Genomic DNA, 15,460 nt, shown 5'->3' with positions numbered 1-15,460 from the left:
TAAAGGCATCAGCATACAGATAACTGATCTTTGATAATGGCCCCAAAAATATCCAATGGGAAGCAGATGCCCTCTTTAACAAGTGGTGATGGGAAAATGATTATTTACCTGCCGAAAAATGAAGCAAGACCCTTATCTCACTCCATGCACAAGAATAAACTCAAGGTGGATCACAGACCTTGAAGTTAAACCCCAAACTATTAGGGCCATCACTGAGGGAACTGGGACCAACTTGAGAACTTTGGCGCAGGGAATAGATAGGCTGTCAGAAATAGGGGCGGACACAAACACAGAGGAGGCACAAATTGACAAATGGGATATACTGAAGATAAAACACCTGTGTACATCGAGAGAATTCACCAAGAGAGTAATAAGAGAGTCCATGGACTGGGAAAACATCTTTAGCAATGACACATCAGACAAAGGCCTTATTACTAAAATCTACAATACTCTGCTAGCTTCCAAAAAGAAAAAAAACCTAATTGCCCACTTGAGAGGTGGGCCAACGAACTGAACAGAAGTTTCACAGGGGCAGAAATCCAAATGGCCAACAAACATATGAGAAAATGTTCCCGATCTTTAGCCATAAGAGAAATGCTAATTAAAACAACAATGAGGTACCACCTAACACCCTCAAAGGTAGCCCAATTCAAAAAATCAGAATGTAACAAGTGTTGGAGGAGCTGTGGGGAGACAGGAACTCTCTTCCACTGCTGGTGGACTTGTAAATATGTCCGACCACTATGGAAATTGATCTGGCAATATCTAAAACAGATGGAAACCGAGTTACCATACGACCCAGAAATCCCCTTACTGGGCATATACCCCAAAGAGGCAAGAAACAAACCAAGGCCAGGCATTTGTGCTCCAGTGTTCAGTGCGGCACAGTTCACAATTGCAAGGAATTGGAAACAACCTAAATTCCATCAACTGACAATTGAATTAAAAAGCTGTGGTATATACATACAATGGAGCACTACGCATCGCTAAAAAGAAGTGATGAACATATGAAGCACAACACTGCATGGGAAGAAGTGGAGGAAATCATGCTAAGCGAAGTAAGCCAAGTACAAAAGGACAAATACAACATGAGTCCGCTGAGGTAAGCTTAAAAAAAAAATGCAAAAGGGGCATAGGGAAAAAGCTACTGTATACAAACATTTCTGGGTTGAGGACCTGGTAATATGGCAGGGAACAGACCACATACAGGGATACACATGGTAAATAACTAAAAAGGAGGTGGGGAAAGGAAAATAGTAATAAAAAAGAAATGGGTAGTGGGGGCATAGGGCACTAACCCACCCAAGGGGAGGGTATTATTTATATTTCGACAGGGAAAGAGGGACCAGACTTCAGCCCAGTGCTCCAAGATGTAAATGCAACATGCTGGCGTGGAGTAGGGAACTAGTGGAAAGGTCTGCGGGGCTGGCCCCAATCCCAAATACTAAATGGACACCTGCCCCTCCCCCCAGAAGAATTTATTTCAAAGGATGGCATTGAATCTGCAGCTCCAGGAGAGGGACATATCTGATCAGAGCACATGGGAGCAGATGAAGGGGGAAGAGGAGAGAGTGGAGCACATATTGGCCCACCAGGCCGTGAGGATGATGTTTCCAATTAGAGCAGCCAATCCACAGAGAGGACCACATGGCCAGCCCCACTATGAGACATGATGCCCCTCACTGACCCATAGCCCTACAGGGGAGAACACCAGAGACACAGTGTGGGAATTGGACCCGATCTGATCCCACCACACTGAGGCAAAACACTAAAGGGGTGCAACAGAACCACATGGGAATGGAACAGCGAGGTCCCCAGGGAATGCTGAAGATGGGCTTTGGGGCCAGGGTGTGGTGCCCCAACAAACTGGACTAGAAAACATTCCTAAAGGCCAAAAAACAATTCTTGAACTAACTGCAAGCTTTTCTTTCTTTCATTAAAAAAATCATTTTATTAGGGGCTCATACAACTCTTTTTACAATCCATATATAACATCATTTGTGTCCAGCACATTTGTACATATGTTGCCATCATCATTCTCAAAATACCCACTCTCCACATGAACCCCTGGCATCAGCTCCTCATTTTCTCCCCCCTCCCTGCTCCCCTTCCCCCCAAACCCTTGATAATTTATAATTATTATATCATATCTTACACCATCTGACATATTCCTCACCAAGTTCTCCGCAGTTCATCCTCCAGGGAGGAGGTTACATGTAGACCTTGTAACCTGTTCCCCCTTTCTCCCTCACCCTCCCTCCACCTCCCCAATATCACCACTCTCGCCACTGTTCCTGAGGGGCTCATCTGTCTCGGATTCCCCGTATTTCCAGTTCCTATCCATGCCAATGTACATCTCCCGATCCAGCTGGTTATGTAAGGTAGAACTGGGATCATGATGGGGGGGGTGGGGAGAGGAAGCATTCAAGAACTAAAGGAAAACTGTATGTTTCATCATTGCTACACTACACTCTGGTTTGGTTTTTGTCATTGGTTTGCTGTTGTTGTATATTGTTGCTTGGTTTTGCTCTGTATTGTTTTTGTGCATGCTATTAATTTCACAGGTCTCTCTAAATAAGATAGACTGGATGAACAATCTGGAGGAGAAAACAATGGGACCGACAGTTCTGGGGGGACAAGGGAGTGGGGGAGGTGGGTAAAGGTAGTGGTGTTAACCAACCCAAGGACAGGGAACAACAAGTGATCCAAATCGGTGGTGAAGTGGGTGTGGGAGGCCTGGTAGGGCATGATCAAGGGTAATATAACCAAGAGGAATTTCTGAAACCCTGGTGGGGACTGAGCATGGTGGTGTGACAGGAGAAAGTCAAAGGAAATAGAGGAAAGAGCTGGGAGGCAAAGGGCATTTATAGGGGTCTAGATAAAGACATATACATATGCAAATATATTTATATATGAGGATGGGCAAATAGATCTATGTGCATATATTTATAGGTTTAGTATTAAGGTAGCAGAAGGACATTGGGCCTCCACTCAAGTACTCCCTCAATGCAAGAATACTTCCTTCTATTAAATTGGCATTCTATGATGCTCACCTTCCTTCCACAACTGCTGAAGAAAAAGCTGGTGATTAAACAAATGTGGTGAAGAAAGCTGATAGTGCCCGGTTATCAAAAGATATAGTGCCTGGGTTCTTAAAGGCTTGAAGGTGAACAAGCCACCATCTAGCTCAGAAGCAACAAAGCCCACATGGAAGAAGCACACAAGCCTGTGTGATCATGAGGTGTCAATGGGATCAGGTATCAGGCATCATCAGAACAAAAAATCATAGTGATTGGGGGTTGGGGGTGAGTGCGGAGTGGAGACCCAAAGCCAATTTGTAGGCCACTGGACATCCCTTACCAGAAGGGTTTTGGGGAGGAGATGAGCCAGTCAGGGTGCGATGTAGCAATGATGAAACATACAACTTTCCTCTAGTTCCTAAATGTTTCCTCCTCCCCACTATCATGAACCCAATTCTACTTTACAAATATGGCTAAACCAGAGAATGTACACCGGTACAGATAGGAACTGGAAACACAGTGAATCCAGGGCGGATGATCCCTTCAGGACCAGTGGTGTGAGTGGTGATACTGAGAGGGTGGAGGGAGGGTGGGTTGGAAAGGGGGAACTGATTACAAGGATCAACATGTGACCTCCTTCCTTGGGGATAGACAACAGAAAAGTGGGTGAAGAGAGACATTGGACAGGGCAAGATATGACAAAAGAATAGTTTATAAATTATCAAGGGTGCATGAGGGAGGTGGGAATGGGGAGGGAGGGAAAAAAATGAGGAGCTAATGCTTAGCTAAGCTCCAGGGGCTTAGGTGGAGAGCAAATGTATTGAGAATAATGAGGGTAATGAATGTACAAATGTGCTTTACACAAGTGATGTATGTATGGATTGTGATAAGAGTTGTATGATCCCCTAATAAAATGCTTAAAAATAAATTAAAAATTAAATTAAAATAAATGCAAACCCAAATCAAACTCACTGTCAGTCATGCCAATTTATCTGATGCAGTGACAAGTCATTAGCGTCTTTCAAGAACCACCATCACCACCCCCGGCCAGGGCATGTGTTGTGACTTAGTCATTTTATAGGACAGAAGACAAATGCCATCTGTGGGTTTGCAAGACCCTGAAGCTTCACAGGAGTAGAAAGTCTCCTCTTTCCCCACCTAGTGGCCAGTGGTTTCCAACGCTAGCCTTGTGATTAGCACCCTGACACATGAGCGGGTTTCAAGAGACATTTTATGAAACGTTCCCAAGTCAGAGTTTGTTCTTTATTCGCAGTGTTCTACACAAGCAAAATTTTTGTTTGCATTTTTCCTCTCTATTCATGCCGAAAATTCTGATATAAATTGCTTATCATTGAGATTATATCCCATGTTATAGAATCAGTTCTGACCCATACAACCAAATGGGCCAAAGTAGAACCTCGGGTTCAAGGCTATGATCTCTATCCAGGCTAACTGCCAGGACTTTCTCTTGCAGAGGCTGATGGAGTCAAATCACAAACTTTTATGGTTCAAAGCCAAGCACTTCCCCACTGTTACCCCAATGGTCCATGATGGAGATTAAATGTGGAAGTTTATCAACAGTAATATTTATCCCACTAAATGATTTAGCCAATGACATAAAAACATAAAGTAGGAATATATAGTAGGAGCAATGAACAGATTCAGTAGAAGGAACATTCCCTTTAGGCAAGGGTGCTAAGGGACTGTTTGGATTCAATACTGAGAATTGAGCACACAGAAAGGAGACTTGGTGCCCAAAGAGGCACTGATTTGAATGCACATGGTACCTGTAATAGACATTTCAATCGCACAAACTGGAGATTGACGTTGTCAAAAGGAAGGAAAGTTAAGACACAACATTAAAATCAATTTAAATATTATATTGTCCCTTCTCTTGATGTACAATATAGTATATTTATGGGCTGGTTGGGACATAACAGACTGTGTTCTCAGTTTAAGCAAAGCAAAGTTAACTTAAAAAAATTAATCATTTATGGAGTGGTACAAAATACTAGGTAATTGGTTGGCTTGATATATATATTTTTTTTCTTTGCCCTTTAAGAATAAGCTGAGTTTACTGATTGGGCATGTGTAACCAGCAGTTTTCAAACCTAGCATCACAATGGAATTATTTGATGAGCGTATTAAAATACCAATACCAGGGTCCCATCCTTGGAGATTCTGATTTAATTAGTCTGGGGAAAGGCTTAGGAATAATAACATTTTTAAAGCACTCTAAGTGATTCTAATGTGTAGTCAGAGTTAAGAATCACCAGGGTAGTTAGTGTCCTAATTATCTAGGGATCTTATTAAAATGTGGATGCTGACTCTACAGATCTGCAGCGAGGGGACAGGATCCCTAACGTGGGTATTTCTAACCGGCTCCAAGGTCATTCTGATGCCGCTGCCCTGTGGATCCCATTCTGAGTAGTACACGTGTCAAAGTCTTCTGTTCAACTCCCAACTGCCACCTGGATCATAGTGTCAAGCACTATTCAAAAGCCTAAATCAATCATTCTGTCAAAAAACTTGGGGAAAAAATCTTAGTAATAAAAATTCAAATAAATAATATTTTAAACAATGTACATATACATTGTACCAAACTCACAGCCACTTAGTCAAGACTGACTCATGGAGATGCCCTGTGTGTTTCTGAGACTGTAATTGTTTCTGGGAGCAGAAAGCCCAGTCTTTCTCCTGAGGAGCTCCTGGTGGTTTTGAACTGCCAACTCTGCAGATCACAGACACATAACCACTAACTATACCACCATAATAAAACCCTAATAGTTATGGTACTAGTCACTACAAAGTAATAGTAACTGTTGTTAGTTGGCTTTGAATCATCCCTATTAATGGCAAACCCATCAGCTCAGAATGAAATGCTAACCAGTCCGGTGCTGTGCTAGTTATTAATTATTCAATATTATCTTGAGGTTAGTGGTGGTGTAATGAGAAGGACGAGGCAGTCTGCTTCTGTAAAGATATACAGTCTTGTAAATCCTTCAGAGCAATTCTCTGCCTATGGGACCGCAGTGTGTTGGAATCCACACGATGATAGTGTATGGTATGCAAGGGGTTTGGCGGTAGGATTCTCATCTCTCAAGTAGTAGATGCCAGTTCAATTACTTGACAAGGCCATCACGCTGTGTCCAGGATTGTGTTCCTCATTTATCTTAGTGCAGAAGCTTTGCTATTGCCTGTGCAGCAGGTGATGGCTGTGCTAAGATGCATTGGTAGCTCAAGCAACCCGGGGCTCCTTAATGGGAGGTGAGAATCCAAGTACTAAACCACCATCATATCCCCTTTCATCAGGTGGGTTCCAACTGAAACCAACTGAGCTTGTGGGCAGAGTACAACTGCTGCTTAGGGTTCTTCAGACTCTCTTTGCAGAAGGAGCCTGTCACTCTTCTCTCGAAATCACCACTGACCTCAAAATACTATTGAATACATAATCTAAAGACAGCTTCTGAATGGTCTTATATGAGAAACGGCATGTGTCTGTAAAACACGAAGGAAAGTCTTTCCTTTCTAATGGAAGGGATCTGACATAGGATACAACCGAGTTCAACTGTCGTGATAGCAGGCACTCATGCTGAAGCAGTCACAGACAATTTCTTTTCTATCAAGATTCGGCCCAACAGGGTTAGAACCCAGAAATGTCAACATTCCATTAAAATGTTATCATCAAGTATACTTCATGTGAAGAAACTATTCCCTCAAAAATTCTCTCAGTTGTGTGTTCATGCTAGGTGGCTACAAACAGCCCTGACCTTGGAATTGGAGTTACAGGGCCTGGTGGAAATAATAATTAAATGATCAGGATTCTTTCAGACTTATCACTGTGACATGAACTAAGGATTAAATGATTTTCATGATATAAGACAATACCAAAAAGACTCAACTATGCTGCTTTTCTTTCCAATGTCTTTTCTTTAAATATTTCTTCAGTATGTATCTGCAAGACTACTTCTCTCGATGAAAACAAAATATAATGATGTTAAAAATCCACATAATTATAAAATGTGTTAGGAATATCAAAGCTTCCCCCAGACAGCACTGATCCATTTTGTTTCCAAACAATGTACACTATTTCATATACGTTTTTCCTAAGTTGTGTAACCATTTGCTGAAAACCAGAGTATGATGATTCTTCCTTTTGATTTATAATATATTCTCAGCAACCTATTGTTTGAAAGCAAGTGTTCTTTGGGTACAGATAAGAACTAGAAACACAAGGAATCCAGAACAGATAACCCCCTCAGGACCAATGTTGAGAGTAGCTATACCAGGAGGTAAGGGGAAGGTGGGAGGAGAAAGGGGGAACTGATCACAATGATCTACCTATAACCTCCTGCCAGGGGGGACAGACAATGGAAAAGTGGGTGAAGGGAGACATCAGTCAGTGTAAGACATGAAAAAAAATGATAAATTATCAAAAGTTCTTTTGGGAGTGAGGGAAGGTAATGGAGGAGGGGGAAAAATGAGGAGCTGATACCAAGGGCTTAGCTCAAGTAGAAAATGTTTTGAGAATGATGATGGTAACCAATGTACAAATGTGCTCAACAGAAGGGATGGATAGATGGATTGTGATGAGTTGTATGAGCCCCCCCCCACTGACCCCCCTCAAAAGAAAACAATTGTTCTTGGGTGTTTTAGGTTGGATATTGTAGTGTTTGGATTAGAAGATAGTTTGAAGCATATGTGTGAGTGTTCTACTAGAGTTTTTCATTTTAGGTATTTCCACTCTGTTTTTCTGTAGGAATAATTATTGCGTATATCTAAATTGCTGATTTTTTTGTGTAATTTTTTAATGCCCAAGAGTCTGGGAACTCCTGAAGGGCATAGGTTTTATGGATTAAGCATTGTATAGCACAGGATACAGAGAAAACCAAACCTGTTCCTGTCCACTTGGATCCAACTCATGGAGATCCAACAGTCCTGAGCAGAACTACTTCATGGCTCGCAATCTTCTAGGCTGTAATCTTCATGGAACTGCTTCCATAAGGTACCAGACTTTCCTCTTATGGTGTCACAGGGTGTATCTGAACTGCCAGCCTTTGGGAGCAGAGAAGCACAAACTGTTTGTGCCAACCAGGGACCTTTGACATGGACCTCCACTCATGGTCATCCAATTGATCCTGACTCACACTCGAGGCCCTGCAGGACATAAGAGGGTTTCCAACGCTATAAGTCTTAGTGGGACAGATCCACTAGTCTTTCTCCCACAGAATGGTTGGTGGATTTGAACCACAGATTTTGGACTAGTAGTCCAGTGCTCCATAAATATCCCAACAGGGCTCCTTTGACACACTGGGCATCCTATAAAGTTCTATGAATGAATGAGTGAATGAATGGTATGAAGATCATCTATAGCCTTCCATCTGCATGCCTACTCCATGCTGATCTAAGGGAGGTCTCAGAATAGGGGTCTTCATCCCATGTGCCTCTTTTTATCAGGAGCAGTTGATTATGGGACATTTGCTTTAAGTCTTCACAAGTAGATATGAAAATCTAGGGCACAAATTATCACCTAAGTTTGCTAGTAAGCACATTTGAGCATTGTAGTGAATATTTACTTGCTGCTTGGGATTCAACCATTTATCTTCCTCTCATTAAGTGGCCCCGAGTGTTACTTCCGAGAATTTGGGGTCTTTCATTTTAGAGATGTGAAACTGATGAACGCCGCCTTTTCTCCAACTCAGGGGTAGACTCTGCTAGACATGATCTTACCTCCACGTGTGTGGTAGTTACAATGCTTCATGTCATTTTGAAGGTATATAAAAGTGGAGGCACGATATTCAACCTGTCAATCAGGTCACAGCCTGGTGATGTCTCTTTTGGGGCATGGACTTCTCACATATGAAGGGCCCTGAGAACCTCCCCTTCTCACCCTGCCTCACCTTCCTGCTGGCTGACCTTGATTGCTGCCAGAGCTACCATCATTGATCCTGTGGACTCTGCACCCACTGGCCTGTGATGTTTCTGCATGCTGCATCATTGCATGTGGCTGTGTGAGTCTCAAGGGGGACTTCTGTACTGTTATCAGATTCATGGACTTGAGTTGGACTGGGCTGGTGTGTTTTCTCCATATATAATCACTTCTTGATAGAAAGCTCTTTCTTACACACATGAATGTCACTGGATTTATTTCTCTGGTCAACCCTGCCTAACACAATTCGAAACAGTGATTGTATCAGATAATCTCTGCACTAGCATCTGGTTTTCTCCTGAATTAATAAATTAGCTCAGGTGTGTTCCAATCAGCATGAAACTCCTCATAAAAGTTGAGGAAGATGGTACATAGATATTTCTTTCCCTGGAAATTGCAATGGGTAGATGTGAGACTTAGCTTTGCTATCGCTATTTTGCTTCCAGGAATGAAACTACACTAAAGATAAATCCAACAATTTTTGGACAGAACTGAAGGACTCACAGAGAAATTTAGTTGGTTCCCTGATTGACATATGCTTCTGGAATTCTTAGTAAATTAATCCAATAACCCTTCACATTGTTTAATCACTGTGAGTTGAATAAAAAAATCATCCTACTGATAGATACATTAACACAGTAAAACTGGTGTATGGAAAGGAGGTATAAAGCATGGCTCAAACTCAGCATCATCTACTCAGAAAATGCTATTGTTCTCTAATCAAGAAAATGTTTTCATTTATTAAAAGAGGCAGAAAATGAAATGGGAGGGAGTAATTATTTAGATGGAGGAGGAGAAGGAAACCACCTAAAGTCCAGAGAGCAGGGCTGCTATCCGTGTGTGTGTGTGTGTGTGTGTGTGTGTGTGTGTGTGTGTGTGTGTGTCTCCATCCAGAGTCCTGATGAGATCCGGAGAGCCTAGAGTGTGGTCATTGTCTAGATGGTCTCGGGGAGCAATGGAATATTTTTTTCAACCCTTCAAAGTTAATGTAATTTGCTCTCTTGGATTTTGGACTTGCTTGAGCCATGTATCCTTTCTCTCATTTTTTAATGGAAAGCTCTACCTTCCGTAAGATCCCCCTGTGTGGTATGGTAGCATACAGTGTGTGTTTTAAATTTCACAGGTCCACAGATGAAGAGGAATTTTGCCCCATGGTGGAAATTGTGTCTGAAGTTTCAGTCATAATTGATGTACAGGATTCAGCAGGTGAGATTTTGGATATAAAATTGACTTTAAATTTTTGAGATGATATGATAAGGTAGATTTTCTTTGCACATGGAAGGACAAAAATTATAGATTGAATTGTGACACTCAAAATATGTGCTGCACTCCCAAGCCTGCGATTAAACTTTAGATTACCCACTAGTTCAAACCAATCAGCCACTTGGAGGAACAAATAAGAGGCTATCTGCTCCTCTGAAGCCTAGGAAGCCCTGTCTTGAATTGCATTGTGTCCATGGCATTGCCTTGGTTTGGGGGTTACACCTATGGTTATAATGCCATCTGGGGACAGATTTTCTTTGGCATGTTAATGAGGCAGGATTAATGTGGAGTGTGTCTTCAGACAATCTCATATAAAATACAAAAGGAACAGATTGAGAAATCAGAGTTGGAGAAGCCATACGAAGGCTGCCCAGAAATAGAAACGCAAAAGATGGACACAAGGCTCTTTCCCCAGAGCCAATAGAGAAAGAAAATCTTCCTTTAAAGTTTGTGCCCTAAATTTGGACTCCTAGCTTCCTAAACTGCGAGGAAATAAATATCTGTTGGTTAAAGCTACCTATTTCGGTTAAGACAATGGGCTTATCAGCAAAACAGAACAAAAAACGTAATTCAGGGAAAAGGCAGAAAATTGGACTCTGATAATAGGATTTTGAAAGAATAACAGTATTAAGAAACAGTATTAGGAAAGAATAGAGTTCCCAAGACTTATGATTGTCTTGCGCTAAGAAGAAGAGTTCCCTTACATGTCCGTTTGCTGTACGATGGTGTTTCTTATGTTGCTGTGATGTTGAAAGTCATGACACCAATATTTCAAATAGTAGCATGATCGGGGAAGGCAGACAGGTTTCTGTGGAGCTTCCAGGCTCGGAACAGAATACGAAGAAGAAACTGGTTTTCCATGTTTGTTTGGTTAGCCACCAACAACCTTAAAAACAGTAGTGGACCACGGTTAGATATCCTGATAACTTGATCCACTGCAGCAGAACATTGTCAAGTATGAAGCAGGCAGATGAGCCTCTCCTGTTGGAGGGCCCTCAAAATAAAACCGAGGGGAAGTGGAGAAGACCACAGAGTAAAGCCTCCAGGATGTGCATTTGCTGATGGGGCAGGACTCAACGAGAGAAGAACCATCTACTAATAATTGAACTTGGAACGAACCAAGTATGAAGATAGAAAAGGTGGAAATAAAAAATGGAATGAAGAGTCATGTCCAAGCGCTAGTGAGAGGAAATGGACTGGTATTTTGAATCATTCACTGCTATCAAGAAGACGCGGACTCTTAATGACCTCCCTGCGGGCCTCTGGTACTGTAACTGTTTACAAGAGTAGAAAGTTTAGTCTTTCTCCTGAGAAGCTGCTGGTGGTTTTGAACTGCCAGCCATGTGAATCACAGCCCAATGGATAAACACTACGTCACCAGGGCTCCTTATATTACTTCTATGGGGTTTTAAAATCCACTGCAATGGCTTTATAGCACCACTCTATGGCAAGCCTCAACTAGAATTCAACTGAAGTGCCATGGTCAACAATCCCAATTCCCTGAATTCAATGCCCAGAGACACAGCACTCCAGTAAGCCTCAGACCATAGGTGCTCAGTCCCACTTCCGTGGGTCAGCAGGTCTAACTTCCCCAATTAAATGTTCAGAGACACCCCACTCTATAAGCCAACCTTCTGCACAAAAGCACTCATTGTAACTGCTCCACGGGTTAGGGAGTCCATCTCTCTGTTCCATGCTCTGCTTCTCCTCTGACATCACAGCTGTCTTGTGGATCCAGGAGGTCCACTGCACAGGAATCTTGTGTCCAGAGGACATGCTCTATTCCTGGAGCTTGTTGGTAAGGAGAGGCTCCTCCTGCTTTCCAATAGACTAGGTTGTTCTTGCCCAGCAGGACCGCACACCAGAGAAACATGCTCACAATTACTCACAGGTGAATCTTATCAGAATCTTCCTCCACCTTGCGATCAGACCCATGCAGGGAAAGGTCGTCTGATGGAAGTTAGACACTTTGGCTAGCAGAGGCACATTAAATACTCCACTGTCCCTGAAGACAAGGAGCTACCCGAAATTCAAGCTGGGTTCAAAAGAGGGTATTGAATGAGGGACATCACTGTGGACATCAGTTGGATCTTGCCTGAACGCAGAGAACACCAGACGTTTAGTTGTGTTTTATTGAGTATACAAGGACATTTGACTGTGGGGAGCATAATAAACTATGTATAAGCTTCAGGAGAATAGGTATTTCAGAACACTTCATTGTGTACAGGCAGAACCTATAAATGGAACAAGACGCAGTTGTCTCAACAGAACAAGGGAATACTGCATCATTTAAAATCATAAAAGGTCTGTGGCAGGGTTGAATCCTTTAACCATAATCTGTATTCTGAGTAGATACTCTGAGCAGTTGGACTATATGGAGGACAGGGCACCAGGATTGGAGGAAGGTTTATTAAAAACCTGTAATAGGCAGATGGCACACCCTTGCCGGCTGACAGTGAGGAGGATGTGAAGCACTTGCTGATGCAGACCAAGGACTGCCGCCTTTAGTGCGGATTGGAAGTCAATGTTAAGAAAATCCAAATCCTCACAACTGGACCGATAAACAACATTATGATAACTATCGAAATGATTGAAATTGTCAAGGATTTAACTTGCTTGGCTCCACAATCAACACCGAGTGAAGCAGGAGGCAAGAAATCAAAGAGTGCATTGCACTGAGTGAATCTTCTGCATAAGACCTTTCTAAAAGGCCGGCAGTTTTCAATTGCCTACGGTGAATGTGAAAGTTGGACACGGTTGCAGATATTTTGCTCTTCAGCCAATCCACTGTTGCAGTTTCTCTCTTCATCTGCAAACCTATATCGTGATTCACCACCCTGTATAAGACAGATTGAAGAAGAACGGATGTATTTGAAATGTGCTAGAGAACAAATATTGAAAACACCATGGATTGGCTGAAGGGCAAAATATCCGTCTTCAAAGAAGTTTAACTAGAACGCTGCTTGGAAGTGAACACGGCGAGACTTTGCCTCAAACACTTTGGACATGTTATCAAGAGAGGCCAGTGCCTGGAGACGGACATTTTGCTTGGTAATGTAGAAGGTCTGCGCACAAGAGAAAAACCCTCAGGGATATGGTTGAGCCCGGCGGCTGCAGCAATGAACTCAAATGTAACAACATTGTGAGGATGGTGCGGGCCGGGCACTAGTCTGCTGTGCTGTACACAGGGGTGGCTGTGAGTCAGACCTGCTGGATGGCACCTAAACAATAGCAGCAACAACAAGGAGGAAGAGAGTGTGCTTTCATTCAAAAATGATATGTGCTTGGACTGTGTAGAGAAAGTGGAAAGGGGAACAAGACTGAGTGGAGATCTGGCTGGGGCTTGATTACACACGTTCGTTTGCACCAGACGAAGGAAGATGGCTTGATTTAAGAGGAGCCAACACCGTGAGGGTGAAGAATAGAGTAGAGGGGTGGGCACCTGAAGTCAGAGAAGCCAGTTAATTTCTGTCCCCCAAATCGCGATGAAAGATTATGAAGACCTGACCTGTGCTAGAAACAGCAAAGCAGAGAAATGTGGGTAGATAGAAAAGGGCTCAAGGAGAGAAAATCAATGACTTGAGTATTGACTGGATGTAATGAAGAAGAGAGATTCAAGGCCAACTGCCTGCAGCAACTATATAGATCCTGGGAGCGGTCACCAAAACAGCACAGGGGAAGCAACACTGGATATTCGAAGATTAACTCAGGGCTGGACGTAGGTGATACATGTTGGACATAAATGGGCACGTGACATGAGAAATTGGAGACATCCAGGAGGCAGTTGAGTATGCGGTGCAACATCAGGAGGATAATATTGGCTGATATTCCAGCCGTCATCCATCGACATACACATGTCTGAAATTTAGGAGCCAGCCCTGACACTTGCATCTCCCTCTCCCACATGCGGTGCAACACCAAATCTCATGGTGTCCAACTCATCTCCCAATCAATCTTCACCGTGTCCACTGCCCAGCTTGACGGAGGCCCCTCTAATCTAAAAGGCATGTGGTGCTTGCTCCTAACTCTTCCCTCCACATCCACCAGTGAGTCCCCCAATCGCTTCTTCAGTGAGAGTTTCACAACAAAAAATTGATCCAGGAACCCACTCCATCATTCCTGCCACAGGTTTATAGCTTTCATTAAATTCAGGATCCGAATGAACACCCACCAACACGGGCCGCAAGCCGCTGTAAGGCGCACTTTCTCTCTTCATCGGCAAACCTATAATGTGATTCTCTATCCTGTATTATGTTATGCCAACAGTAATGTTAATGAAGTCCCTATAAGATTGTGTACTGGATTTTAAAAAATATCTTTCATTTTATTTCCCTCCCATTGAAATAAGCCTGGGTGGTGCAGGGCTTCCAATGTGGCGGTTAGAACCCACCAGCTAGCACCTCACACGGGTAGAGAAGGAAGCTGGCTGCTGCCAGACAGAGTTACAGCCTAGGCAACCTGGCAGGGCAGTTCTCTACATTGGAATTTACTCAGGCCGTGGTTTCTCCAGTGGGCCCCATAGATAATCCATACATGTACCCCCAAGAACAACAACCAGAGAATGCTATCTTTTTCCTTTGATCTGTGTCAGACTTACATGTTTACATTTTAAAAATTATTTTCTTTTTGGGATAATTTATTAACCTATATTTATAGATCCATATGTGGAATTATTTATTTTCTATTTATTTCCTCAATTTTCAGCTAAGCCTCAAGAGAGCTAGAACCTACAGGGATGTTCTATAAATATCTGTTAAGCAAATGAAGGAGGGGGGACACTGAACCAGCTGCATATAAATACCGTGAAACATGGGAAGTCAGACCTCTGGCTTATTTTTCCTAGTCTTGAAAAATTGTCACCTTTGACCGGGTGATCACTTTCTGTTCTTTTTTTCTACTCTCTGTTCAGTGGAACATCTTAAACGTTTCCATTATCTGGCAATCTTCCTTACACCAGTTTTGACTTTTGGAAGTTTTAGTACAATAGCCCAAACCACAAGACTGTGTGATATTACCAAACAAAGGAATGTGGAATAAGAAGAGAAATGAGCCTACCTAATCATGAATCCCCACGGGTACCAATGATAAGTCAAGTGGAGGCACAAACAGATGTAGTTGAACAAAGAGCATCATACAGAAACAGAAGAGAGAGGAAGTTTGAAGAAAGAAAAAGTGGTTAACACAGTCTATTAAGAACTTCAAAGTGCTCACTGGATTTAGCAGCAAGGAATTTCATGGATGACACTGA

Source organism: Tenrec ecaudatus, chromosome 4 (genome assembly GCF_050624435.1).
Source record: "Tenrec ecaudatus isolate mTenEca1 chromosome 4, mTenEca1.hap1, whole genome shotgun sequence".
NCBI lineage: Eukaryota > Metazoa > Chordata > Mammalia > Afrosoricida > Tenrecidae > Tenrec > Tenrec ecaudatus.
Note: the sequence above shows the minus strand (reverse complement) of the source record.